This window comes from Zonotrichia leucophrys, chromosome 7 (genome assembly GCF_028769735.1).
Source record: "Zonotrichia leucophrys gambelii isolate GWCS_2022_RI chromosome 7, RI_Zleu_2.0, whole genome shotgun sequence".
Lineage (NCBI taxonomy): Eukaryota > Metazoa > Chordata > Aves > Passeriformes > Passerellidae > Zonotrichia > Zonotrichia leucophrys.
Genome location: NC_088177.1, coordinates 12,559,793 through 12,587,146, shown reverse-complemented (window position 1 = coordinate 12,587,146; position 27,354 = coordinate 12,559,793). Strand labels below are relative to the sequence as shown.

At 44.3% G+C, this 27,354-nt stretch overlaps 1 protein-coding gene across 35 annotated transcripts in view; it reads left to right on the top strand.

Moving 5' to 3' along the window:
* MAP2 (microtubule associated protein 2) overlaps positions 1–27,354 on the top strand; it is a 223,801-nt gene that overhangs the window by 63,881 nt on the left and 132,566 nt on the right. For 2 of the 35 annotated variants that reach the window (XM_064717819.1, XM_064717821.1), the window contains exon 3: positions 11,357–11,413. The exons of the other annotated variants lie outside the window; for them this stretch is intronic. The gene's annotated coding sequence lies outside the window, so the exon portion shown is untranslated. The remainder of the gene's footprint in view (positions 1–11,356; positions 11,414–27,354) is intronic. 35 annotated transcript variants of the gene reach the window in all.

The following is a 27,354-nucleotide window of genomic DNA, read 5'->3' as shown; positions in this document are numbered from 1 at the left end:
CTGAATCACTATGCCTTTTTAGCTTTATTATCTTCCATGCTCTATTTTGCAAATTACCATTGGGCTGAAGGGCCTCATTCTCTTCCTTCTGGAAGCAAATAAATATGTTGGTGTGATTAGAAAATACCTTTAATAGCAGGAGGGGCTCTTTGTTAATTTTGTGCTCCAAAGGTGTTTGCTTCTGTTATTGTTTTTATTCTGTTTTAATTTCACCTTTAAATAATCATGAATGACTGGCAAACCTTGAATCAGTGGTATTGGAAGTCCTGCAGGTAGAGTGTGTAATGGTATTTTTGAAGTGCCAAACTGAGGAACATGGACATTAAATGGTAATCTTGATACAGTTGTCTTGGAATTGTCTGTTTCCCATCACTTCAGGAAATGATAGGCTTCTTCCCTCCAGAAAAATAATGAAATATAGTCCTAATTTTCAAGTATAGATTCTTGAGAATCAAGTCATTCTCTTACATAAGAGCTTTTCCCTAGGCTGTGGCCTGAAGCCTAGGAAATATGAATGTTGCTGTTTGTCTGTCTGCTTAAGCATCCTTCTCCTGGTTCCTGGTTATGCAGAAGAGATGTTAGTGAGCTCAGTTCCTGTCCTAAGAAGATAAGCCTCACGGTCAATGAAACTGCTGAGTGAAAGGAACAAAATGTGCAAAAAAAAAGTATCTAAAATGGAGATGATCTATTACATTCTGTCGAGTCCACTATATCTGAGGATGGGGTACAAGATTGGAGGGAGCACTGGTAATTCCAACCTGGTAATGCTTCCATCACAAATATCATCCCCGTGGTGCATTGAGAGCATGAGGAAATACGGTACTTTTAGAAAGACATCTCTCTGTGTAACCCAGATTGCATCTCTCTAGAGAAAAAATGTGCTTATACCACAAGAAAAGGGAGTTTACAGCTGTTTAGCAACATGTCAGATAACAGAGACAGTTCCTTCCCAGTAGCAGCTGGAACTCTTGAAGCTTTGTGTGGAACATGCTTGGGCTGTGTACACATTCATCTGTGCAACTTTGTTTTTCCTTGCAAAATTGCAGTGCACGCTATTGTCCCCATCTTTGGAAACACACTGATTGCTTGTTTGGCTTTGGAATGATTTAGCTGTAGAATTCTGCCCTGCTCCTCAGTCATTTTACATGTTCTGGATGAAGCAGAGGAATGAGCACTCTAGGTAAGGCATCCAGGATCAGTCCAGGAGATGCCTTTGGATGCAGGTGTGGACCAGGCAGTGAAAGCAGATTCTTTAGAAACTTGAGAATTAGCAGAGGAATTAAAGAGGTTTTGTGCTTCTCTAAGTGAAAACAAATTTGTGCTAGTACTTCCAGGGCTGTCCTAGTGGTGGTTTAACTCATGAGGAAACATCAAAGGCCTTGAGTAATTGCATTCTCCAAAGCTCCTTTCAAAAGCAGAAAGCCATAATGGAAGTGATGCCACAAAGGCTCACCCAAATGGGTGGTTTTATCTACACAGTTTCTGGCCTTTAGGCAGCTGTCCTTCCAGTTTAATAGTACTGAGTCATACCTTCTGTTTCCACCCTCCAGTCACCAAGGTGTCTCTCTTGTCCTCTTCTCATGCAAAGCAAGAAAGGATTGCAGACACTTTGCAGACAGGAGAGCAGGCAAGGTTTCAGCAGCAAGGGGACCACTCCAGCTGGTGCTCAGTCTCAGAGCAAGGAGCACAGTGATGAGAGCTCTGTGAGGAGCTGATTTTCTCAGCAGCCATGTGAGTCACATCCCTGCTTTCCCAGTGTGTGTGGGGCACTTGGCAAAGGGGTGGCTTTGCTGCCCATTTATTTGCTGGAGACTTTTCTGCTAAAGCAAAAGAGCTTAACCCTGGATTTCTAAAAATCACAATCCTGTGTCCTTTTTATTTCATTATTTGCCATGCATATTAGACTTTGTCTTATATACTTTTCCATTTTTTTTTCTATTTTCTTTCAGTTTCTTTTTCTCCTAATCCCTTTAGTGGAAGGGGTATGAGTAGTAGTGTAAATTTTAGCAGTACTTCAGGAAACAGGTAGGTTTGCATTTGTGTGGGAGACTTACATCCCTTTTTTGTGGTGTTCTTGCAGTAGGACAGCAATTATGGTTTAATAAATAGGACATGAAACACCCATGTTTTGCTCAGCCTTTAATGACATGCAGTGTTTTATACAAGCTATGAAACTTGATACTGCCTCTTTCATTTAGAGGGCTGTGTGTGCTTTCTGTCTTTGATGTAATTCAGTTGACAGCAGTGGGGTTGTTCCTGATTTACTCTTAGAGAAATGAATAGGCAGTCAAGAGCAGCACAAGTTCACACCCAGTTGTGTGTTGACTCATTTGCTCATTGTCTTCTGTGTAGCAGAAAATGCTTTTAGGGTACCCCTGAGGAACGTATCCAAGTAGAGCCAAGTTTGAGATGAGGTATGACTTTAGCTGAGGGCTGTGCAAAGCCAGGGATTATCACATGATTTGTAATGAAGGTGAAAATGGATGTTTTCATGTGGGAAAGGACTGACCATTCACTGACCTGACCAATTAACATGCAGGACTGTGGGTTTTTTAATTGCATTTCTAATTAAACTGAACCAAAGGGTTGTTTTAGCTGTCTTCTGCACAAAGAGTTCCTGCTATGAGCACATGCAACCCTGCTTGTGCAGTTGAACAAGGGAAATCTCCAGAGGCCCCTGCCAACCTCAGCTAGTCGGTGGCTCTGTTCTGGAAATGCACAAGGACTTCTGCTTTTATTGGAATACCTTGCTTTTTGCTCTCCTGAGTTTTCTGACAGTGTGTTTCATTTGGGACATTTCCAGTCTGTGAAGTTACCTCATCTCAAATTCCTCCTTGCCTTCTCCTTCCCTCTGCTGGGCATTGATCTCAGATGCTGATGTTTCATCACTCTGGTCTGGGAAATTATTGCCTTTTTGTTGTAGTTCTTGCACCTGTCTTAGCTCTGGTTGATTTTGCACTGTGAAATAAGATGTGGGGTCTGGCACATCAGGCTCACTGTGGCAAGCCAGAGCTTGGCTTTACACCTGGATCAAAGCATCTGAAGTATTGCTTAGCTGGAGCCATCTCCTCCAGTGTGCTGGTGGGCTGTCAGTAGCTTGCTTTACCTCTCCCATGTCAAAGCTGTCTAGATCCCATTAATGGTCTGGGCCTGTGGCTGAGATGCTGAACATGACTAATCCTTTGTCCAGAGAGCTTGGGCTGAAGCATCCCCTCATCCTCAGCCAGGGACTTAGAGTATGGAGGATGGGCAAATCCGATCTTGGCAGCAGGCTCCTCAATGATGGTGTAGTGTGTGCTCAGTGTCTTCTGTTCTCTGGGGCTCCCTGAAGATAGCTTGATCCTGCCTCCATGCCTTTCTGGCTCAGTTTTCTCTTCAGCCAATGCTCTGTTGTGTCCTAGTTAGCTTTTTCGTCTGTGTACACAAAAACTGTGTGGCTCTGAAAGAGAAACAGCTTGCTCTCCTGTGTACAGCATTTCTGAGTTAATAAACAGAGATGTTGCCATTGCTCATCTAGGGGAAGAAGTAGCACTAAAACTGGTGAAATAAGTTATTGTTTAGGGCTGTAATTAAACTTCCAGACTTAGGCAATTAAAGGTCAATATACCAAAGGTTTGTGCCTGGGAATTCAGAGCCTTTTTTTTTTTCTTCCTTTTAATTAAGAAGTATTTTGTTTGATGATGAGATGAATGGGACCAGAAGTAACTAAATCAGCCAGCAAACCTGCCAGTGACTGGTGGGTTTGTTGTGAAAACTGTCAGATAGTTGACACACAGCTGAGATTGCACACAGTGCTCAGTGCCAAAGTAAATCATATAGTCTATTACCCCTGGGACCTGTAGAGGGTAAAATACAGAGCCTTGCTGGTTGCAGCACCTGTAGTAGCTCAGCATATGTGTGGAGGAGGCTTCTAAATAAATGCCAAATGTCAGGTTGGCTGAGAGGGGTAAGTATCTTATACCTTTAGAGGTGTTGCCATGGTGACATGAGCCAATAAACTAGAGCAAGCCAGGGAGTAATCTATAATTGAGAAGTATAGGAGAGGCAGAGAGGCATTGCTGTTTGCAGAGATTCAGGTGCACGGTGCTGAACCTAATGCTACATTTGTTGTGCTCAGTCCTGCCCTAATTCCGAAGAGTACTCACAATTTACTTGCTGCTGGTTTTCAAAGGCTTCCTGTCACTTGGAACACATACATTTGTTTCATTTAACAGCAAGTTGCTGACCCCTGCCAGCAGCTGATCCCAATCAGGGGTTTTTATGTACTGCAGAAGTAGGAGATACATGCTGCATCTGGTAACCATACTGTAAAAGCAAAACAAGTTTTGGTCTGTAACTTCTGGAGCTGCTGGTTCTTTTCAGTTGTACTTTGGAAGTCCTGTAAAGACACAACAGAAAAGCCTGGAGTCAGCGATGCCACCAAGCGCATGATTTAGTCTAAGTGCTTAAGTGCTCTAAGTGAGGATGGATAGCCCAAGTGCTCAGAGTTATACCGATGCTTAAATGCTTTGTAAACTCAGTGTTTAAGGGCTTTATCCCAAAGGATGCTGCAGAAACTTCCACTGAGCTAAGTGAGGGTGAAGGAGTCCTCATGCAGTGCCAGCAGCTGTAAGAATTGTGTGAAAGCAAGCAAGCATGTTATTGCTGTTGAGGTTTTGCATGCTTTACCATGGAAAAAATAATCACCAAAATTACTTGAGGGTTTGGTTTTAGTTTTGGGGGGGGCTGAGGGAGTGCATGGCAGAATGGAGAGGTATAGTATGATAAGTATTTGGAAAACTTAATCAGCATTAAAACTTATTTTCATTATAAAACCAGTATAGGTGGGAAACAGAATTCCACAGCCAATCCATCCTTTTGAGGTCATGAATAGCCCTTTTCATTTACACAGGGTTTTATAAAAAATGTTCAAATAGGAAGCAAGTATTTTTATTCAAAATCATGTCTATGATCCATCCTTTACAACAATTTCCAAACTGATGCTAAACAGACTGAGGTACTTGCCTTTATCATTGCTTACAAATGTTACTGGAATTGTGCACTTTGTTATACTTGTGTTTTAAACACGAGGAATACTTTACAACAAACAAAACATTCCTGGTATAAAATGTTGACTGTCCACCACATCTAGGGTTTTGCTCTCTAGCCAAAGTTGTTTAAAATAATAAAATAATCTTCTGCTTTCATCAGAAGTTGCAGTATTTAAAGTAGTAGTCTCTGTCTAGAGAAACTGTGCATTTACACCATGTAAAGTAAGAACTTTGTTTGTTGTTTTCCTCCCTCTTTGATATTTAATGATGACTGAGATAGCAGACTCGTTGGGACAGAGTCTCCTACTGTCTTTCAGTAATACTTGCATTTTCAGATAGTTTTTTGCCACACAAGTTCCCACCACATGAAAATAAGAATGTATAGCTTCAGGCAAAGCAGCATTTTTACCCCACTACAAAAGAGTCCTGGAGTTGCTAGAAAATCTGTTTGTGTTATGTTTTTACCACTCATTTTCCACAAAAACATCAATCCTGTTTATCACCTATGTATCTACATAAATATTCTTGCTGTGTGTTTGTACAGTGCCTGGTGCAAGGCAGACCCATTCTCAGCAGTTTGCTAAACACTGTTGTGTTCAAAATAAGCAGTAATGGGTTTGTTTGAGGTTTTTTAAATAGGTGTAGCCTTTCACAAAGCAGTGTTGGGGAGAAGCCTGGTCCTGGCAAGAATGGGAGAAGCTGTAATTGTACAGGGATTATAAAGAACATAAAATTCCAAGATGCAAACACTTCTGCAGAACAACTGAGCAGCAATATGAGCTTATTCGTGGTTGTATAGCTGGGTTTTTAGTACTGCTGGTGAGACATGTAAGCTGTGCCAAGCCTTGATGTGTAGAAGGCAAATCAAGTCATTCCTCATTGAGCAAATCATAACTCCACACTCCCTACAGGAATGTTTCTCACATTGGTCTGACTGGTTCAATGTGAGACATTTCAGGAAAGAAAAATTCTGTGAATGATCAAAATGTTTCAGCTTCATTGCAGTTTCTCTTTGATTTGGGGGGCAGGAGTAGCAAAACCCAAATAAATAAACAAGGAAAAGAGCTGAAAGTTTATGGATGTTTTTATTCTTGCATGTCCGGTTTATCTCGGCTGTTTGAGGGGCCTGAAAAGGCCCGGGGTGGCCTTGGGGCAGCCCGCGTATCGAAGGACGAGAAGAGGCTTCAGTTCTTCTTTCGGTTTTTATGTTTATTAATTGTTTATCTAAAAGATGTTCTTTCAGCCACCAGAGATCTGCTCAGCAGTCAGCCATGGGCACACTGTCTGCCTTCCCGGGCAGCCACGTATCTTTATACCCTTTGTTACGTGTACAATATTTATCATTTCTCCCCAATACCATCTATTCTTATAACTCGGTGCACTCTCAGTAATAACCAATCCAAAGGTGCCACCGTGGCCAAAGAAGATGGAGGAGAAGAGGAAGAAGAAGGAGGACAGGACACACCCCAATTCCTCCATCTTACTCCTCCAAACCCCCCTGTACATAAATCTTAAACCTTGTGTCTCACTCTCTAATTAACTAATCCCTTCACCATTCACCCTGTGAAGCCCTCATCCTTGTCGTCTCCTGTGCAGGACCAAAGTCCAGCTACCAGGCACTTCTGGCAACATTCCAGGACTCCCGAGCCCCCCAAGGTGGTCTCGGAGGCTCAGCATCTCAGGACTGAAATCTTGAGATCCGACACTTGCACTTCCTTTTCATGTTTTTTTCTGTTCAGATACTGTGTATCCCTTGGACTCAAGTATTTACCCCAGTATTTCCAAGGCTAAAGTTAAATGCAAGTGGAAGAAAAGGGCCCTGCATTTCCTTTTCCTCCTGCCCACCCCTCTGTACTCTGCTCAATTATTTTCTGTGCTTGTACAGATAAAAAAGAGAACTGTTTTCCTCCTAACCTTACTGGAAACAGCCCTCATTAAACTCCTTACTGGGAAAGGGTTGGATAGGATGCCAGTGTGTTAAAGGGCTCCTCTGTGTGTCGGGGCAGTGCCTTATGTAAGGAGCTATCACATGGGGACAGACGGCGCCGTGGAACGTGACCCCAGCTGGGATCCCTCATGGAGATGCTGCAGCCACTCTGGTGGCCCTGGGAAAACAAAGTGCTGCTTCTTCCCCACCATCCAAAGGGCATCTGTGCCCTCCCAGCTCGGAGCCACGTGTTGGTGTGGCCTTTCTGCTGCCTGCTGGGGTGGCACTGGCACAGAGCTGCCTCCAGCCCTTCTACTGCAGACAGGCACTGCAGGGCAGACAGGACTTCAGCTAACACTATCCCACTCCTTGAAGAAATGAGAAAAATCATATATAGACTTTTTTGATGTTCTCCTAGCTGCTTTTTCCCACCAAACAACCCAGCTAGTGCCTAGAAGATGTCCATGGGATTGCTCCTGAATTAAAACTTCCTGCAGTGCCCGTGAAGTGCTGCACATCTTGCAAAGTGGAAGGTTACATCCAGCAGACGTGCTCTGTGCTGCCCCTGGAAGCAGGATATTAGCATAGAGTGAATATAGCAGGACAAAATGATGATGTATTAAATTGAAAATCACACCAATGGAAGGGAGAAGCAACTGTGTTGGGAGCTGCCAAAGTTGCAAATAAAATTATTTGGCTGGGTTAAGGAAGGTGGTTAGCCAGGAGTTAGAGCTTGTTCCCCAGTCCCTTGGCTGTAGTTCAGAGATGCAGTGCATAGAATGGTGCTTAACTTTTGATTTATTGTCCTTACTGATGGAAAGTTCCTCCAATACTATTTAGATTTTTAATGCAGTAATGACCTGTTTTTCATGTCCGCTGCATGTGTTCTGTTGTGCACACTAATCTTGTGAATATTTGAATATGATACTTTAATCTCTGCTATTGTCTGAACTTGTGTTAATTTGGGCTTTCTGCATAGCTCTTGCTCTGTTGAAGTAGAGCTGTTTTTATTGCTGCAGCAAACTGGATAGCCAAAGGGAATGAACTCTAGATAATCCTCCCAGAGAAATGGCTCTTGGTCTGTGGTGGTCATGGGAGGGCTGCCCTGGCCTTGGCAGCTGTGCTGAGCAGAGCTCCAGCTGTGGGACACAGGTGGGGAGGGGGTGCTGCTGAAGCACCAGTGAAATCAAAATGTGTCTAGAAATGTTCTGGAGTCCCGTCCTCAGCTGTGCTCGGTTCAGTGGTTCAGCAATTGATTGAAAATCCGAGGGGTTTTTCTGCCCTGTCAGCTTTATTCTTGGCCACATCAAGTGCTCTGAGCGAGCTGCCTTGGAGAATTCAGCCTTTGGGTGCTTCTAATTCAGAAAACAGATTTTCTGGATTGTGAATAACATGTGTGTGTCCTTGTATTTCCCCGTGGTTCTGTCAAAGTGAAGTTTTTATTTTTTGGCTTAGAGAGGCAGTGAGAGGTGGAAGAGTTGAAAAAAGGCAAGAGCTGCATTCAGTTCAGGAAGAAATGTGGTGCTTTGCACCATCCCAGAGTGCTGTGAGCAATGATGATCCTGCTGCTTGTCCTGCAGCCTGGCACAGCCTTTGGTGGGCATGGAAGTGAAGGCAAAGGAGCACTTGTTCACCATTGAGAGCCTTGTCTTTCTCTGAGAGGAGTACAGCCCTTCTGCAACGCAGCAAACCAGCCTGGACTTGGGCATTAGGAATTTTGCTGCAATCCTTTTGATATTTATGAGGCTTTTTTATATAGACATACCTCACTCTGCTAGAGAGGTACAGGATAGTGATTTAACAGGAAGTATCCTGTGTGACAATGTAGCACTTCTCAAGCAAACAAGTTACTTTGTACTCCGTAGTAGTTTACTTTTTCTATGTGAATTTCACATACAGTTCTCGTGGTCCTATGCAGGGCTCTAGGGACACAGCAGAGGGAATCACAGGGCCACCACACTATGATTTTTATGGTGGTGACTTTTATGGGATGAAGGCTGCTGGTGCATGTGTGTATGGCTGTGGCTGCATCACTGTGAGCTTGTGGCAGTCTGGGCTTTGAGAGCAAACCTCAAAACCTTCTGTGAGTGAAAGAAGTGTGTGTGTCCTGGGTGAGCAAGCATGCTGGTGCAGCTGTCACACCTGAGTGTCAAGTGAAAAAGGCTGCTGCAACAAAGTGATTCACATTTATTTAGCAAGTGCTCCTGAGTAATTTGGTGGGCTGACACCAGATTGTGGCAGTACGTGTTGAAGGGTTACTGGTATCATCAATCAACTTGTGCTCGGCTGCTGCTCTGTTGTGGCTTCTCTAGCCCTATTTCTTCTTGAAGAACTGCATAGCTGCAGTTATTTTATCTTTATCCTAACCACAGGAGATAAATGAGATATGGTTGATATTATGTCACGTCAGATTCCCTTGGTGCCTTCACTGGCTTCTCATTTGGTTTAATAATGGCTGTAAATCTATCAGTTCCTGCTTCCATACACAGCATACACCTGTGTTTTCTGTCATATAAGACAACAGGTAGGTGAGGCCAAGATATGAAAGAGCAATTTATAAATGGCTGGTTATCAGAACTGTGTTTCTGTCATGAATTTATGGTGGTGTAAAAGTGAATGACTAATTTTTTTTGGTCCACAAAACCAATTTGGACATGTAGCCTTGTAAAGCACATAATGCCATCTCTGAAAAAAACACTGATTTCTTAAACACATGTGCTTCTGAAGCAGCTGTTTGTACAGGGTGTTTAAGAAACTCTTTCAGGTATCTTCCTCAACAAGTTCAGGTCGTGTTCCTTACCCCTATGTTATAGTGCTCTCATCTACTAAAGTCCTACTTAACTAAGATTAATTTTGCATTTAAAACTATGGGTATGTTGATGCTCTTCTTGAAGATGGAGGTTGTTTTTTTAGTAATCCAGTGTGTTATGAAATACTCTTTAGGCAGTGATGTAAACAGCCATTAGCTTTCAGTAGTAGTTAGAAATAGAGGTAAAAGGCAGGGCAGGCAGAGATGAGTGAGTTAAATTGAATGTTGGCTTACATGAAATGATGAGTGGGGATGCTGGTGTCCCATGCAGACCGGGTCAAAGACACACCCGTACAAGCAGCTGTAGGGACTCTCCATCATTTGAGATGACAGAAGTCCTGTGCTTTGAAGCCAAGGACTTGGAGCCCTGATTTTCCACCAGCAGGAGAATGAAACATCCACAGTAATTTTATTTACCTGAAAGTTTGTTTTGTTGACTCACAACGTTGGCATCAGGCTGTTGGATTAAAAGTTGTTTGACTCTAGACACACTTTGTACTCCCGAGAGCACAGAGGTGCTGCTTTGTGTGTGATTGTGCAAATGGGACCCTGATGTGTCTGGGTGAAGTGTAGAGCTTATTTCTACCAGCAGTCAGGCTTCTGGAAAAAAAACCTTATCTTGCAGAAATAAAAGAATCTGGTCCTGGGGTCCACCCATGAGAAGCATCCAAGTGCTTTTCAATAACATGATGGAGGTATAGAGTATTTGGCATGACAGCCTGGTGTGAGGAGGTGCTGCCTCAGGGAGTGTAGAAAGTCTCTCAGCAGTGGCACAGGGCTCTTGTGTGGCTACAAACTCTGGAGAGAAGGAATAGAGGCAGTCAGAGTCACATGTCAGTGTTCTGAGGGTCCCTTTAGGTAAAGTTTATTTAGCTTTCTAGGAAGCTGCAGTATTTAATCTGACCTGAAGCAGCAAACAGATGGAGGGATGTATTCTGTCAGAGAAGAGAGCTGTATTTTTGGCTTTCACTTCAAGCAAGAGATTTGTAGGTGGCTTGCTTAGTGTTCTATGAATTTGATGCTCTATATATTTCTAAACTGATCCTATCTTTTGTAAGCAACATAATTTTACAACCTCCTTATGCTTAAGCTACTTCTTTGCCCAGGAGTTAAAAACAGGTTCCTTCCAGATTTGATTTCCTGTTAGACCATACGTTCTGCTGCTGCAGGGAGCAAGTCTTTCATGTCAGTCAGTCAGCCCTTGGCTTGACTGGGAGTTACTTGTATCCTCCAGTGGAACCATGCATTTCACTTCACAGATGAGCCAGTGTGTTCTGGTTTTGTGTTAACATCTCTGAAAGGCAGGATTCTTTCAGGGTTCATTTCTTTATAAGGCTTTTAACTGAACTGAGGCTCTTTCCTGTTAAATTGAACTCAACTTTGACAAGTGCATATGGGTGCAAATTTCCCCTTCCCCAAAACTATGCCCAGTTTAGAGGAGGAGAAATGTGAACATTCTTGGGAATGTTTGTTCTCCTCATGTAATAGCCTCTTATAAAATAGAAACAAAACTAAAATTGTTGCAATGCTGCTTACGTGAGTAACAGTCTAGGCTGGGACTGAAAATAGTTGGTTCTCCCTTTTTTTCAGGGTAAGCTGTTCAGCATTCCAAACTGACTTGTGCTGGGAGCAGACATCACCAGCAAGGTATTTCCTGTCTCCTTTTGCCAAATGCTAATAATAATAATAACAACAACAATAAAGATTTAAAAAAATATACTCAGATCAGAACTATGCCACACGTGACTTCATTTGGCAGCACAGGGCTTGCTCCACATAACTTCTGGCTTTATTTTTTTACTTATATGCCTGCCAAGAGCTTCTGAATTAATTTGCCCTCTTCCCACTCCCTGTCTTCCCCCTGCTGAAGGGAAGGCAGAGTGGATCACTCTCTGAGCCAGAGGAACATATGGGATGGGGGAGCTCCAGCTGACCAGTTCAAGGGCTCTGCTGTCGTGTGAGGGCACTGCCTTGGTCACTGAAGCTGAGCTGCCTCTCCCCAGCACTACTGCTTCTTGAAGCTTTAATTTCTTATTGGCTTTTTCTGGTGCTTGTGTCTCAACTTGGGCTTCTTTCCCAGTTGAGTTTGGCCACACTGACCATAAGAATAGGTGCCCACTTCTTCCTCCTGATCTCTTCTGAGGAAGGAATAGTAGAAACCTGACTTTATTTGTGGAGTACAGGGTCTCTGTTCCTTTACATGGGTGCCTAATCCATGACAGATTCTAGTCATGCTCTGAAATGTTTCAGATCCCTTGATCTATGGTTACATCAGGAAAAATGAAATAAAATCTCTGGTACTGAGTGATGAAGAGAAAAGGGAGTTTGCCTGTAAAGAGTAGAAACCTGATACACAAGAAAGCACAGCCTTGCCAAAAAATTTCACTGTCACAGGGAAAAGCATGAGAACATTTTTGAAGTTTCAGTCCTGCAGAGAGTAGCCAGGAAGAAATGAGTGGGAATTTCTTTTTCATTGAGGGCAAAAGAAGTATGTGAAAGTATTTTAAGTGTGAGACTCTGAGCTGCCTCTGCGTGTGAAATGGTGGTACCCTGAAGAGGCTGACTTGGATTTGTGGCACATTAAAATGAAGTAACAGTTTCATGGTAGTTGATAGTTTATGACACATCAGTTCCAGTTTCTGCTTTGTTAAACGTTTTTAAAGCTGCTTCAGTGCACCCAGCTTCCCTTCCTTAACTACTGGGAACTCTGTGAATCCCTGGCTTGTTTGTCTCCAGCCACAGCTGGAAATGCTGGAAAGGTCCCAGCATCCCATTTTGTCTAGGCAGCACCTGTGTTTTCTGAAGTAAAATCTAATATACAAATATGAATGTAATTTCTGGAATCAGTTAGAAACTGTGCATCCATCTGTGTATGTGTGAAATTTTTTTTACTTGTTAAATTCATAATAGAAGAAAAACTTTCCAGTGGAGCCCAATTCTGATGAGCCTGTACAGATTAAAAGGAATGAAGTAGTTACTGTCCACAATCACTTTATTTTGGCATGTGTTCCCTCAAGTCCTTGGTGATGTCACCTGAAGGTTTTTATCTGGTACTGGTTTTGGATTGAGTCTGCATTGCTGATGGTGCCTTTGGCTGTGAAGATGAGGTTTGATTGATTTTCAAGGGTAGGAGAAAATGGTGTTCTTGATAATCATTGCAATTTCAGGTAATGTATGCTGACACTGATGTGTGAGCTGCTCAGAGCAATAATAACTGGCTGACCTGACCTGCCTTGGCTTTAAAGTGCTTAGTAAAACTTGCTGTGGCCTTGTAAAGAGATTCTTCATTTTTGTGTCCTTCTGCTGATGGATCTGTAATGTACGTCTCCCTAGCTGTGCATCAGGATTAATAATCAACATAGAAAGAAATCAGGTTGCTCCAATTATTTCTCCTGCTAAGACTTTGACCTTGGTTTTTCAGCTCCTTGGGATGAGGGGGCTTTCAAGAGTGGGTGAAAAAGCTGTATACCTTCCCAGTTGTACCAGAGGACAATACAAACCCATATAGACTCTTTTCTGTCCGTTTTCTGGGGCAACACATGATTTGTGTGTCTCCATGACATTTCATGAAAGCTCAGGGCAACAGCCCTACATGATGGATTAATAAATACCTTGGTAGCTTTGACTGGGAAAACTGGGCATCTCGTGGCTACTGCAGAAGGGCAGCAGCAGGCTGGAAAAACTGCACTGTGCTAACTCTCCCCTGACCTGCTATTCCTGCAAAGTTCCCACCAAAGAACTCTCATGGAAACTGAGTTTTATTTCAGAACACCAAGTAAAAATATGGAAGGGTTTGGAGATGTCAGTGCTGGAAGTGGGGCTTGCCAGAAGTAGTAACAGACCAAACTTGTAAGGCAAACAATGCTGCACCACGGACTGCCAATATCCCCCCATAATCTGTGTTAAAAATAGATTTTGCAGGCTCCAGTTTTAGCATGATCCATTCAGTAATTCATATGGCATTCCCATATGTTAGGGTGAGAGGAAGGTGGAAATAGTGGGAGTTGGGGAAAAAGACACAGAGTGATCCTTATGCCGTTTCAGTTCAGTTAATTGCATGTGTTTAAAATGTTGTAACGTGAGCAGATGGGGTGTTTCACAGTTATGTGCTCTGTGTCTGGATATATATACACACACACATATATATGAAGTTCTCTAGCACTTGATTCCTGTGCTGAGGCTTTACCAACAACAATGGGTGAGAGGATGGCATCAGTGCTGGGATGGGATGGCTGATCCAATATTGGTATCCCCAAATCCACGTGAGATGTGTTCACTGACAGTCCCAGAGCTTGTGGCTGTGTTGCATTGGGTGACAGCCTCAAAGGTTGGCTTGTGTCTTCTTGTTTGAAGCCACACAGCTCTGAAAACAGTAAACATTTTTTTTCAGGAATCTGGGCCTCAAATATGCTAAGTAATTTAGTATCAGGGTAGTTTTAATCTGGGAATAACTTTTAGAAGGAAGAGTGTTGTCCATGGAAGCCGTGGCTGTGCATCCTGCAGAGGTGCAGCAATGTGGGGTCCCTCATCTTGCTAAGATTGCTCGAGTGGCCCAGGGGCTGCACACCAGTCAGCACCATCCAGCTTGGGCAGCACTCTGGTTTCAGCTGGGATAATGGGTGTTCTTCTGCCCATGCTGAAATCCCTCTTCAGTCCTGGCTCTGCAGCCTCCTTGCTCCCTTCTGCTGAGCCTGGATGGGTCACCAAGTACCTGGCTGCTTTCCTCAGCTCTTTTCTGGTCTCATTCCCTCACTTCTGTCTGTCCCTCTTGCCTGCCCTGCAGCATGGTTCCTTCCACACAGGTTGTTTTGGGGAAGGGGCAGGCTCCTCTCCCCTCAGAGCAGCCTGCCTTTGCTGTGCTCCTCAGCAGGAGGGTGGCACACAGGCTCTGCTCCTCCTTGTGCATGAGCCCTCCTAGGATGGAGTGAAGCAGATGGCACCAGCATGAATGAACAGCCAGCAGCTGAGGGAGAGCCTGTTTGTCAGTTTGGGCTTTGCTCTGCCTGTGCATCCCATGCTTGCCAAAGCTGGGCTTTTCAGTTGGAGCCTCTGCTCCTGCTGGGACCTCATTGGGAAGATGAGGGGCTCCTCCCCTCTCTCCCCAAGCTCTGGTCCCTAAGATCAGCCTTGGCTCAGGTTGGCTCTTCCCTCAGAGCAGCCAGGCTTGCAGCAGGACCTGTGTGTATGGCTGGGCTTTGCTTCCTGTAATGTAGTTTCTCTGAATCTTCAGGTAAGGAAAATCTTCTATTTAAAATCCATCCATCTTTTCTGTTTTTCTTAACATATTGTTTGGGGTAGTCTTTTGCTTTTAAGAGCTTGAAGGCACCTGCCTGAACCCAGGGGTTTTGCTCTCTTGCTAGAGAGACTGGCAGAGACATTCTTGGTTGATTTCAGCATGAGCTATAAGTGATTTGGACCCAGCTTGTCTTTGCTTGTAGGGATTTTGTTTCATTGGGGATTTTTGTGTGTTAGTTCTAGGACCAGTCCATACAGCATTTGCTCTCAATTTTCAAGCTGCATCCCCTTTGCATTCTTTTCTGCTCTCCCTTCCACATGGACTGGGAGGTGCGAGGAAGGATCTTGTGGCAGCCAAACCTCTGTGCTGTTCTCAGAGATTGCTGTGTCATGCAACACCAGCTGAAAGTGCCTCAGCAGGTCCCCTCTGAGACCTCACCTGCAGCTGGCAGGTGTTGTCCATCTTTATTTACACATGTGACAGCAAGTTGGTACAGGTGAATGAATGCAGGACCTCAGACTCTGGGTGTGATCTGGAGCTGAATCTCAAGCTGCTGCTCTGTGGACGAAATGAAAACAATACAGTGACCTTCTGCCCTGCTGTTGGGTAAGAAAAGCCAAATGTGTAGTGAAGCTGGGTTGGAGAAATACTTCCTCACTTGCTGGAAGTCAGGGCAGAGATGCAGGAGCTGGGCTGAGCTGTTGCCTCTGGTTCCAGTGAGCGACTTGGTGCCTTACAGCCCCTTTCCTCCTCCCACTCATTTTGTCTCATGCATTAATTTCTTAGCAGGTGCCCTCACACTGGGAGAGCTTTCAGTCCTGAACAGTCTTTGTGGGCTTCAGAAGGAAAATAAGAATAATTGACTGGGCAGTATAAGCAAGGATCAGCTGTCACTACCCTTGGTATACCCAGGGGAAATAAGGGGATTCAATCCAGTGCCATTCAAGAATAAGATTGGTTCAGGATCAGAGAACCTTTTGGTCTTTTAAAGGGGCAAAACCTTGAGCCACAGAAATCAAATAGCAACGTGTAGAGTAGTAGTTGAATAAAAATAAAATGAAAGCACAAAAAAAACACCTTAAGCTCTTTGGTTTATGTTACTGTCCAAGTTCTCTATCAGATGGCAAGCTTCTGGATATTAGGGGCATGCAGTCAGGAGATTTTTTATCTTGAGCTACCTGCCTTTGCACTCTGCCTTCCATTCATCTGCTGATCACATGTTGCAAGGTAGAAAGCATTTTCTGGTCACAGTAGCTTGTTTTTCAAGTTACTGAAGTGTAAAATCATTTCTACCAAGGCATTACAAAATGAAATAGTTTCCAGTTATTTCTGTCTTGGCTGCATGTTAGAGTCAATCTGAACCAATTTGTATGTTTATACTTATTAATAAAATATAGCTTTATATAGAGAATGGTCCCACACTTAGTTTCTTCCTTGTTCAAGGGAATGAAAAGAGACAAGGAAAAATGTTTTAAGGAAAGAGATGGATGAAAGCCAAAGTCAGAGGATTTTATGAATTTCAGCAAGCAGGTTGAAGGACAAGGGAAAACAAATGGAAAAGAATTGAGCGTTAGCAATGTGAGTGTGTGTCATGGTTTGACCCGGAAGGAGTTGGGAATTCTGGGAAGCTGTGGTCAAACCAATGAAGGTTTTGAGTTTCATACTGACACCTGGTGTAGCCAGTGGGGTTTGGACACACCTCCGAGAATACACAGGGGTTAAAAGCAGGGCACTGCCCTGGCATTTCCTCTTTGGGACTCGTCGGGCGAGGAGGTCAGATCTCTCTCCCCGCCCGGCCCGCTGCTGCTGGGCGGGGGAGGGGACAGCCATGCGGTGAGGCCTGGGGCCAGGGCCTGGACAGAGGGGGCTTCGAGGATGGAAGGGTGGGGGAGCCCCAAGAGACATCGGGCAGCCAGCCACCCCCCCCCCTCTTCCCCCCCCCAGGAGAGCAGGAGAGCAGCCAGCAAGAAGGGGGAGGAGGACTGCCCGGCCGCAGCGGCAGCGTGTGGGCAGCGTGCGTGGGAGCCGTCCGACAGACAGAGACTGAAAACTTTTAACCCTTTCCTGCATGACTGGGGCCTTGCGAAAATGCTAATCCTCCTCGAAGCTGAATAAGAAGGGAGATGAGAGATGATATGAGATAAGGACCTTGGCCCGGAGTTTGTGGAGATGATTGGATGGGGAGAGATGATTTGGAGTGGCCTTTGGGCTGGACGTTTTTCTTGTAGCCATGGACTCAGTTGTTCCTGTGACACAGACTGCATTTAGGGGGAGGCAGTGCCTCAAAACCAGGAGGGTTCATTTGTGAGGACCCCCGGCCCCAGGGGGTTGGAAATATATGGGGGGGACAGTTGTCCCAAAAGCAGAGACTGTGCCTTTTTGGAGTGAGACAAGGCATCCTTGAAAGACCACCCTAAAAGCAGCTCTGATCCATGTCTCGGTGGTGAGAGCACTGAGCATGGAAGGAACATGTCACAAGCGGCAAATGGACTTTCCGGGCGGTGCCGGAGTGACAGGGAAGCACACGAGGGTCTCAGTGTGTCTCCACGAGAAGCCTATGGAACAAGAAGGACTCCTTTTCCTCTCCATGAACTGCAGTTTGAGTATACTAATGTGTGGGGCCAAGGCTGAGCAGTTGTTTTGAGAGAATGTATTGGATTGGGAAAGTCAGGGAGTGGGGAGGAGGAAAAGTGGTTTTTGTAAGGTTTTCAATTTTTTTTCTTTTCCTTATAGTCTTTCCTATTTTTTCCTGTAGTTTTAGGTAATAAAGTGTTATTTATGTTTAAGTTGGAGCCTGTTTTGCTTATTCCTGGTCACATCTCACAGCAGACACCAGGGTGAGGCATTTTCATGGGGGCACTGGCTCTGTGCCAGGCTCAAACCATGACATTTTTTGGTTCCCTGACCGGGAAATCGAATCACGGGAGAATGATGAGGTAAAGCTGTGAGATGAGACCAAGAAGAATAAGGAAAGCATGTACTAAGTTAAGGTAGATAAATAGTCATAGTGAATCTAAGGTATTGTTGTATAGAAGTGTTTTGTAATTTTGTTGATAATTTTAGAAAGTGTATTCTCGGAGGTGAAGGGTGGAGTGTCATGGTTTGACCCGGAAGGAGTTGGGAATTCTGGGAAGCTGTGGTCAAACCAATGAAGGTTTTGAGTTTCATACTGACACCTGGTGTAGCCAGTGGGGTTTGGACACACCTCCGAGAATACACAGGGGTTAAAAGCAGGGCACTGCCCTGGCATTTCCTCTTTGGGACTCGTCGGGCGAGGAGGTCAGATCTCTCTCCCCCGCCCGGCCCGCTGCTGCTGGGCGGGGGAGGGGACAGCCATGCGGTGAGGCCTGGGGCCAGGGCCTGGACAGAGGGGGCTTCGAGGATGGAAGGGTGGGGGAGCCCCAAGAGACATCGGGCAGCCAGCCACCCCCCCCCCTCTTCCCCCCCCCCAGGAGAGCAGGAGAGCAGCCAGCGAGAAGGGGAGGAGGACTGCCCGGCCGCAGCGGCAGCGTGTGGGCAGCGTGCGTGGGAGCCGTCCGACAGACAGAGACTGAAAACTTTTAACCCTTTCCTGCATGACTGGGGCCTTGCGAAAATGCTAATCCTCCTCGAAGCTGAATAAGAAGGGAGATGAGAGATGATATGAGATAAGGACCTTGGCCCGGAGTTTGTGGAGATGATTGGATGGGGAGAGATGATTTGGAGTGGCCTTTGGGCTGGACGTTTTTCTTGTAGCCATGGACTCAGTTGTTCCTGTGACACAGACTGCATTTAGGGGGAGGCAGTGCCTCAAAACCAGGAGGGTTCATTTGTGAGGACCCCCCGGCCCCAGGGGGTTGGAAATATATGGGGGGGACAGTTGTCCCAAAAGCAGAGACTGTGCCTTTTTGGAGTGAGACAAGGCATCCTTGAAAGACCACCCTAAAAGCAGCTCTGATCCATGTCTCGGTGGTGAGAGCACTGAGCATGGAAGGAACATGTCACAAGCGGCAAATGGACTTTCCGGGCGGTGCCGGAGTGACAGGGAAGCACACGAGGGTCTCAGTGTGTCTCCACGAGAAGCCTATGGAACAAGAAGGACTCCTTTTCCTCTCCATGAACTGCAGTTTGAGTATACTAATGTGTGGGGCCAAGGCTGAGCAGTTGTTTTGAGAGAATGTATTGGATTGGGAAAGTCAGGGAGTGGGGAGGAGGAAAAGTGGTTTTGTAAGGTTTTCAATTTTTTTTCTTTTCCTTATAGTCTTTCCTATTTTTTCCTGTAGTTTTAGGTAATAAAGTGTTATTTATGTTTAAGTTGGAGCCTGTTTTGCTTATTCCTGGTCACATCTCACAGCAGACACCAGGGTGAGGCATTTTCATGGGGGCACTGGCTCTGTGCCAGGCTCAAACCATGACAGTGTGTATTACATTTATTTAATTTTAAATTTACTTACATTTGCTTCTATATTTATAGCACAGAAACATTTCAGAATTATCCTAAATCTCTGAGGAGAAGACAATGTTTTCTTGCCTGAAAGCATCAGGTGTGACCCCTAGGAAGGGCCTCTAGAAGCAGACATCAGAGGATAAGCTAAGCTCATGCCTTTCTCTGTTTTCTTCCTCAAAAGGTTTTAATGCTTCTAAATATTCACAGTGTTTAACTGTGTTTAATGGTTGATAGATCCTGTTAAACTCTGCAGTAATAGAGTATTTTGCATTTTGGGAAAGGTGAGTGTTGTGGTTTGATGCTGGTCCAACACCAGACACTTGAAAGTTGCTTGCTCACCCCTCCTGCCACAGCTGGGCAGAGGAGAGGGGAAAAAATAATGAAGTGTTCATGAGTTGAAATAAGGAATGGGAGATAATGCTCCAAGGGCAAAACAGGCTCAAACTAAAGGTACAAAGTGAATTTATTATTAAAAAAGTCAGAGGAGCATGTTGAGAAGTAAAATAAGCTCTTAAAAACACTTTTTCTTCCCCCAGCCCCTCCCTCCTTCCCAGCTACAGCTCAGGGAGGCAGGGCAGGGGGGTTTTGGTCGGTTCATCACTGAGATTTTCTTCTGCTGCTCAGGGAGAGGAGTCCTTCCCCTGTGAGACCATGGAGTCCCTCCAATGGGACACAGTTCCCTGTGAACTTCCCCAGCCTGGATCCACTCTGATGAGCAGCAGTCCTGCCCAAACTGAGTCCCTCCCACGGGCACACAGTCCTGCCCACACTGCTGTGGCCCAAGTCACTCTGCCCAAAATCCAGAGCTTACAAAGGTGAGACTTTATGAGGAAAACATCTCAAACAAGATCCCTAGCACCTGAAAAATAATACAGAAACATCCCAGTTTCCTCATAAACGAGGTTCTGTTTATTGGGCTCTTGGCTCTGTGCGTGTTTCTGCAGACAGACTACAGCCAAGAACAGGGTCTGTGGGATCCATTCAGCGTCACTCACCTGGGTCAGTGGCTGCTACAGCTCCTGCCAACCTGCTGATGGCAGTGGGGATATTCAGGGAATGGCAGAAGATGATTTGAGCAAAGCCAGCACACCAGAAAATACAATCTTGGTGTGGAGCTGGGAAGAAGTTCCACTAATGTGTAGAGGGTGGCAGGACACAGTCCTGTGCATGGCTTCTGCTCAGGTGGAGCTGCAGACAGGCTGAGCCATGCTCTCCTGCATTTTCTGTCATACCTCCTTGCTAGTAGCTGCTCATTGAGCTAACTGTGGTGAGTGATGATGTTACAGTGTAAATCTGAAAAGCCCTTTGTGTTTTGCACTGTCACAAGCCCCACACTGGGACTTGGGAAGGTTTGCAAGGATGGCTTTAGGGGATCAGTAGTTAATTTGGAGTTGGTTACTCTGATAATGTGAGCTTTTGGTTCGCAGTAGGATCCTAGTACTTGCTGTAAATGATGTGGTGTTGTGCATTGGTTTTACAGGGGTTTTGGTTGCTTGGTTTTGTTTGTTTTTATTTTTTTTCCTTTTTGTTTCTTTGTTTTTGGCTTTTCCTCCTCTTAAGAAATTTCTCTAGTCTTATCTCTTTCTGTTTTTGAAATTGTAGATTTTTATTGTTTATGGGGAAAACAATGCATTTCAGTCTTACTGAGTTCCATTAACATCTTTCCCCTCGAATATGGCAGCAAGCCAGTGAAGTTAATGTGCTGTTTGTCTCTTAGCACAGTTCATTTGCTCAGAAACTGTCTGGTGCAAAACTCCAGGCCTTGAGCTGGAGGCTGACATGAGTGTGCCTGTCTCCACTGCTGATGATCCTTTAAAAGGTGCAAGTGGAAATTGCTCTGTACAAGATTCAGCTCCTAAGAAGGGATAACCCCCCCCTGTGTTTTGATACTGATGTTGGTCCTGACTTGGTCTGCAGGGCCAGCTTCCAAAAGCAGTGAAAGCTCAAGCTCCCATCAACTATGTGCAGAGAATCATCAGTTAAGAAAGGCACAGAAAACTGGCTGCTTGTTAATATTCATCCTTAAATGATTTATGAAGCTAAAAAGAATAAACAAGTGACACTTTATATTTTGTTACAGCAGTCTCCTATCCTTGTTTAGTATTGTTAGTGGAGAGCTTGTGTCCAGAAGGGTGTTTGGTGACACCATCAGCTGAATAAGGTCTTTCAGATGTGTCTGTCTGCATTAGTAATGAGAATGCTTGCTCTTGTCTTACAAAGGAACCATTTCTTTAAAATATAGCCTCCTCCTTCCCAGTCCCTCCGCAAATGATTCCGTCATCAGAACTCTCATTACAGCCCCCTTTCATCCCTTTAACGTTGGATGAAAATCTCTTTGTCTTCAAGTTCCTTCAATTATTAATGATTCAGTTGTATTCTTTTTGCCAATTGGTGCAGAGAGAACCTTGGAGCAAATGTGTATTAGTTATTCCATTTATTCTCTCCTCTTCATTCCTTCTGTGGTCTTTCTTAATAGTGCTCTTCTCCTGATTTCTCACTCACAGGTTCTGCATCATTGCATGGGATTTTTTTGCTCAGATACAGGAGCCATTGTGCCCAAAGACTAACTTTCTTTTTGAAACCTTCTAAAAAGAGGCAGGAAGCCTTGCAAATGCTGGGAGCATCTTTATTTTTCAGGCTTTATGGTGGTGTTACAAGTGGTCAGGCACCTTTATCTGAACCAGTTGCACCCTATGGACCAGGTGGAAGTCTGGGGGAGGGCAGGGCACAGACCCAGTAAAATTGTTGGCTCCAGATCCTAAAGTACAATCTGAGTGGGTTTGTGGAGAGGCAGGGGCCAGCCTTGGTGCCCTCTCCACCCCAGTGAGGTCCTCCAGCAGCAAAGAGGGAAGGAGTAGGTGGGGTTCAAGAGCTACAGGTTTTATCCTCTGAGAGACTGAGCTGATGTAGTGGGAGCCCTGTAGGAGCCCCCTTGGCATCCCTTTTCCAGCCCCAGTGTCCCTGAAGCTGTGGGCTTTGCAGCTCTCTGGACCTTCACGGCAGATTGGGGCTGAGATTGCAGCACTCCAGCTAGGAATTGGAAAGGTGTGGAGGCAGCAGTGCTGTACTCTGCTCCAGCAATTCTCATTAGGCTTGGGGAGGATGGAGAGAAGGCAATATAAATTAGTCCTGTGGCCAGCTGAGTTTTGCTGGAAGCTGTACCAGTTGCCCAGTTAGAGAAACTAAGATTCCTGCAGGACAACAGGATCCTTATTCTCTTGAAGGAGGATGCCAGCCTGTCTAGGCACTGCTCTTGGTGCTCTTTGTATAAAAATAAATAGTTTAACCTTCCTCAGTAGCAGGGGTTCTAGTTACCACACACACAAAGATTTGCTTTTAATTAGCCCAGTAAATTACTCTTTTATTCCTCCTTCCTTGATCCCCCTCATCTCCCCACTGATTTAGAATGTAATTGTTTCCTTCCTTTATCTTCAAAAATTATATTATCTGAAATATTTTTGTTACTGCTTGGTTTTTCTGTACTTTGGAGAAACCTATCTGAAAACATGTGCTTTACAAGAAAAGATTAGAAGAATGTTTTCCCAAACTATCCCTTTTGCTTATCTGGACTCTCCCAAGTTTGCCAGTATCTATCTTACTGTGCAGACCCCACATTTTGGCATTTCTCCAGCTAAGACACCACCACCAAAGAACATGGAATAATTATCCCAGTGTTTTAGGGATAGCATACCCATTAGGAGAAACAGAACTCTGGTTTGTCTTTTCTTTGCCCATAGTAAGTCTTTTCCTGTCAAATAAGTGCCCAGCTACCTATTCCTGGTTTGTCTAGTTATGTGTTTCAGGCTTTGTCTCTCAATATGCTGTTCAGTCCTTTTTTCCTTGATTTCCTGCTTTTACATCTGGGAGCTGCTGTGAACCAATGGTCTTGGTTTAGGAAGATGCTTTCCTGTGACAAACTCATCCTAACTTGGGGTGAAACCCAAATTTGTGAAAGCAAAATCAGGGGTGGGAAGATGAGTTTGTTGGCAAACTGATATTGCCAGAAGTATTTTTTAAGTTGTGCTTTTGCCCTATAGGTATTTAGGTACTTGGAAACAGCTTGGTTTATTTTTTCCAAAATCTTTGCAAAGATGGCTCTTAACTGATTGGTTTGTAATTTTCCACAGCTTCAAGAGATGTTTCGAGAGAGAGTGTGGGGTTTGGGAAGATGTTTGTGAAGATAAAGCAGATTCTTGTCTGGTTTGTTCTGAAGTTTGAAATACTCTTCTTGGGTCAGGGAGGACCCACACAAGTTTCTAAGCCGTATCTTCCTTGTTCTGAGTGTTTCTTAAGTTGTTCTTTCCTATTCTAACCTGAAGTTTTGCTTCTTTTTAAAACAATGATAGGCAGTAGTTGCTCACTGTTGATCTTGTGAAAGTTGGGCAATGTTGAGTTGTAGCCTTCTGTGCATTGTCTTTGCTCTGCCTCTCTGCTGAACCATGACTTGTCCTGTCTGCTTTTCAGATCATACAGATTCTTCTTTTGTGGCCTTCTATGTCCCTGGCTAATCATAATTCAATTTGTTCCTTAGCTTTTCTGATTGTATTCCCATAGTTCTGCTTTCCCTCATTTATGGGATTTATCTCTGTTTTCTGCATGATTTTTATTTGACTATTCAGGCTCTTAAAAAGCTTAGCATATTCTTCATATGTACTTGTAGAGCTTGTTAAAGCTGCTAAACTCTCTTAGTTCTGCCTTTCTTTTCTAGTTATGTGTATCTCTAGGGCCTTGCACAGAGCATAAACCCTTATCTTTTGTGCTGCCCATGCTTCTGTTCCCTGCCAAACAGGATGGAAGTATTCCAAAGAAACTCAGGTAGGATGGTAGAGGAGCCAAGACTGGCAACTCCTCTCTCCATCCTCCTCTCTACCTTTCCCCTTTTCAAATCCAGATTGTGTTCTCCTCAGTGCTGTAGAATTGCTGTGGGATCACTTCTCTGCTAAACAGCCCCATCCTTTGAAACCAGTGTAAATCAGTGTCTGGATGGCTTATGGTAGCAACAAGTCCTGTGCCAGTCCTTGAAACAGCAGGAGAAGTTTCCTGACTTATTGGCCACATGCCATGTGGCCTGTCATCTAAAATCCCATGGATCAAAGTACCACTTCATCTAAAAGAAGGTCATGTCCCTTGAGGCATATGAGATAAGTTCTAAGGTCCTTCATTTATCCAAAAATCCCTTTTGTCTAATGGCTTTCATGTTTTCTACCCCGTTCAGATAAACTAGATTTGACTATAATCACATTACACTTCCCAAAAGTCTCCCTGGTGATGGTGATTGGATGTGGCACCCTTCACTTTGTACCCTGAGCTCATGGACAGTGTGAGTGCTGTGGAATAGCTACTGTCTTTCAGGCAACTACCTGGTCCAGATGAGAGAAGTAATTTGCCTGTACAAACAGCTTAAAAATCATTGTGGACAGTGCTGTGAGACCAGGGTGAATGAAGGCTGTGTTTAAGTTACCTAATCCAAGTCTCCAGTCATTAAACCCATTTCAGTCCTGATGTGGTAAGTGCTGTGGGGTCAGTGGAGCAGTGGCTGGCTCTAATGTGTGTAAGCCAAGAGGCAATTGGAATCATTGTGTTAACCACAGGAAGTCTGCTTTTATGATGATGCAAACAAGAATCAATCATAAGTAGCTAATGAATTACCCCACAGTATCTGCTATGTTCATTTCACAGTAAATGTGATAGAATCCATGAAGAAACCCTTGCAAGGGGATCCTGTGCAAAGGCAGTGTCTGTAACATGCAGTGCACACTGCCAGCACTCCTTACCTCTCTGAAATGCTACAGGATGTGCATAAACACAAATTCTGATCCAAGGAGGATCTGAGAGGAAGATTCTGGAGTCAAGGAAAGGCTTTTAGCAGGGCTTTGTCTTGGAGGCTGGCGTGGCTGCTGGCTGTGTTTGGTTTTACTGGAAATGTGCAGGGCAGGCTCAGCCTGGCTGCCCATGTCAGGAGGGGATAAGCTGTTACATCATTCTGGCAGTGCCGTGTCCGAGCCCATGTGGGTCAGGCCGAGGGCCAGCAGTGTGCTCATAAGGCTGCTTTTGTTGTCTGTGCTCTGAGGTGAGCCGGGAGCTGCTTCCCCTCGGCACGGCTCCGGGTTTCTGCCTCACTGCCTTCCTTACATAAAGTGCTGCTAAGTGAGAAGCTGTTGAAACCAATTGTGCTACATGTTACTACATGTTTCTGCAATTCCCATCGCCTGTCTGCTTGGTTTTGCTGTCGAGGAACAGCAGTTAGCTGAGCTAACCAAATTAAAAAAATATTTCTTGAAGGAAAGTGTGGACGTAAGAGAAAATAATCATCTGGCAGCTTTTAGGAAGGCAGTACTTAGCTGCTAGAGAACAGATTGATATTTAAGTTGTCCGAAATCAAGATCAAGTTGATCAATCTAAAGATTGCTCTTTAAGCAAATACCTTTTCGCTGGAAGGAGTAGCAGATACCGACCTGTTTCAGGCAAACCTCTATTTTCATTACTGCATTAATTATATACCAATGTCCTATTGACTGAAGAACCATGTTTTCCTAAATATAAATAGTATTTGAATTGAAATACCATCCAAAACCTATGATTAGACAAACAGCTAAATTTGTATATTTTGCATTGCAGTTACTGCTTTATATGTCTTTAAGACCATGCCAGCTTTGTTTATATTTTAATTGCATGTTTTGCAAAATCTGCTTCAACAAATGATTCATTAGTTTAGAATATTTTATTTACAAATTCAATACAGAATAACAGCTAAGGCTTCTGTTAAAAGTTATGACATGACATTTAATTTAAAAGTGTTAGGTTACCTGATTAAGTGAAGTACAAACTGATACATTAATAAATTCGATTACAGTAGCTGTGATATTTTACAGTAAGCAAGTTTTTGTCTTGACTCATCACCCCACTGGTAGACCAGGAGAGAAAAAAGGTGAGAACAAGTGGTACAAATTCTATCTGCAGTATTTTCTTTCAGTCATGAGCCATGTGATAGGATGGAGAAACAGTTGGTGTTTCTCTTTGATGCACAGCTTGTCACGTGGAAACCCATCAGGATAAGGGCTGTGTGTTCACTGGTGTGATCTTTGAGCCTCCCACTAATGCAGTGCTGCCTGCTCAGCCCTGTCCCAGTCTTCAGAGCCAGCCCTGGGTGTGTGCAGTGCTGTCAGCTGGTTTTGTGGAAAGTCACTCTCAGGTGCCATTGGTTTCTGCAGGAGGGTTGGTTCTTCTGACACTGGGGGAAAGCCAGGAAATGAGCTGAAAATTTGGGTGGCCTTCCAGGAGCAGTGCAGTCCCAAGGCACTTTTGGGCTGTACCACTGGGGACACATCAGATGCCTTCACAATGTTTCAGTGATTCTCTGAGCTGGAGGTTTGCTTCTGCTGTGTCAAAGTTTGGGGTGTGATTGCTCACTCACCTCTTTGCTTTTCCTTTGTGGATGGATTTGGAGGTTGGGGTGTTTGTTTTTGCCCAGCTGTCAATGACAATAGCACCCCAGGAACAGCATGGGCTGAAAAAGCAGTGAGATAAAGCTGTTCCCCATCCCAGGACAGAGGGGAGGATTTATTTTGATGTAACTATACAGAAACTTGTGTTGCAGCTGTTACCAGTATCTCTGCCATATATACATACAAGATTTAGGAACTAACAGACACATATAATCAATTTTGCCTTCTTATTCTTTGGTTTTCACTGGTCTCTAAGTCAGAAATGAAGGATTTCCTCAGAAAGCCCAAGAATTTGGTGGCTTCAAAGTGTTAAGTGCAATATTGGTTGTTCTGAAAAACAGACCTGGGAGTATTTGAATATCCTACATCTTCCAGCTTGATTTTAGTGACATGCTGGCACAGAAAGAAATAGAAAATCCTTTTCTAGGTATTCTGCATATCAATTATTTATCTGAGGAGAGTCAGCTAGGATTCACAAAAG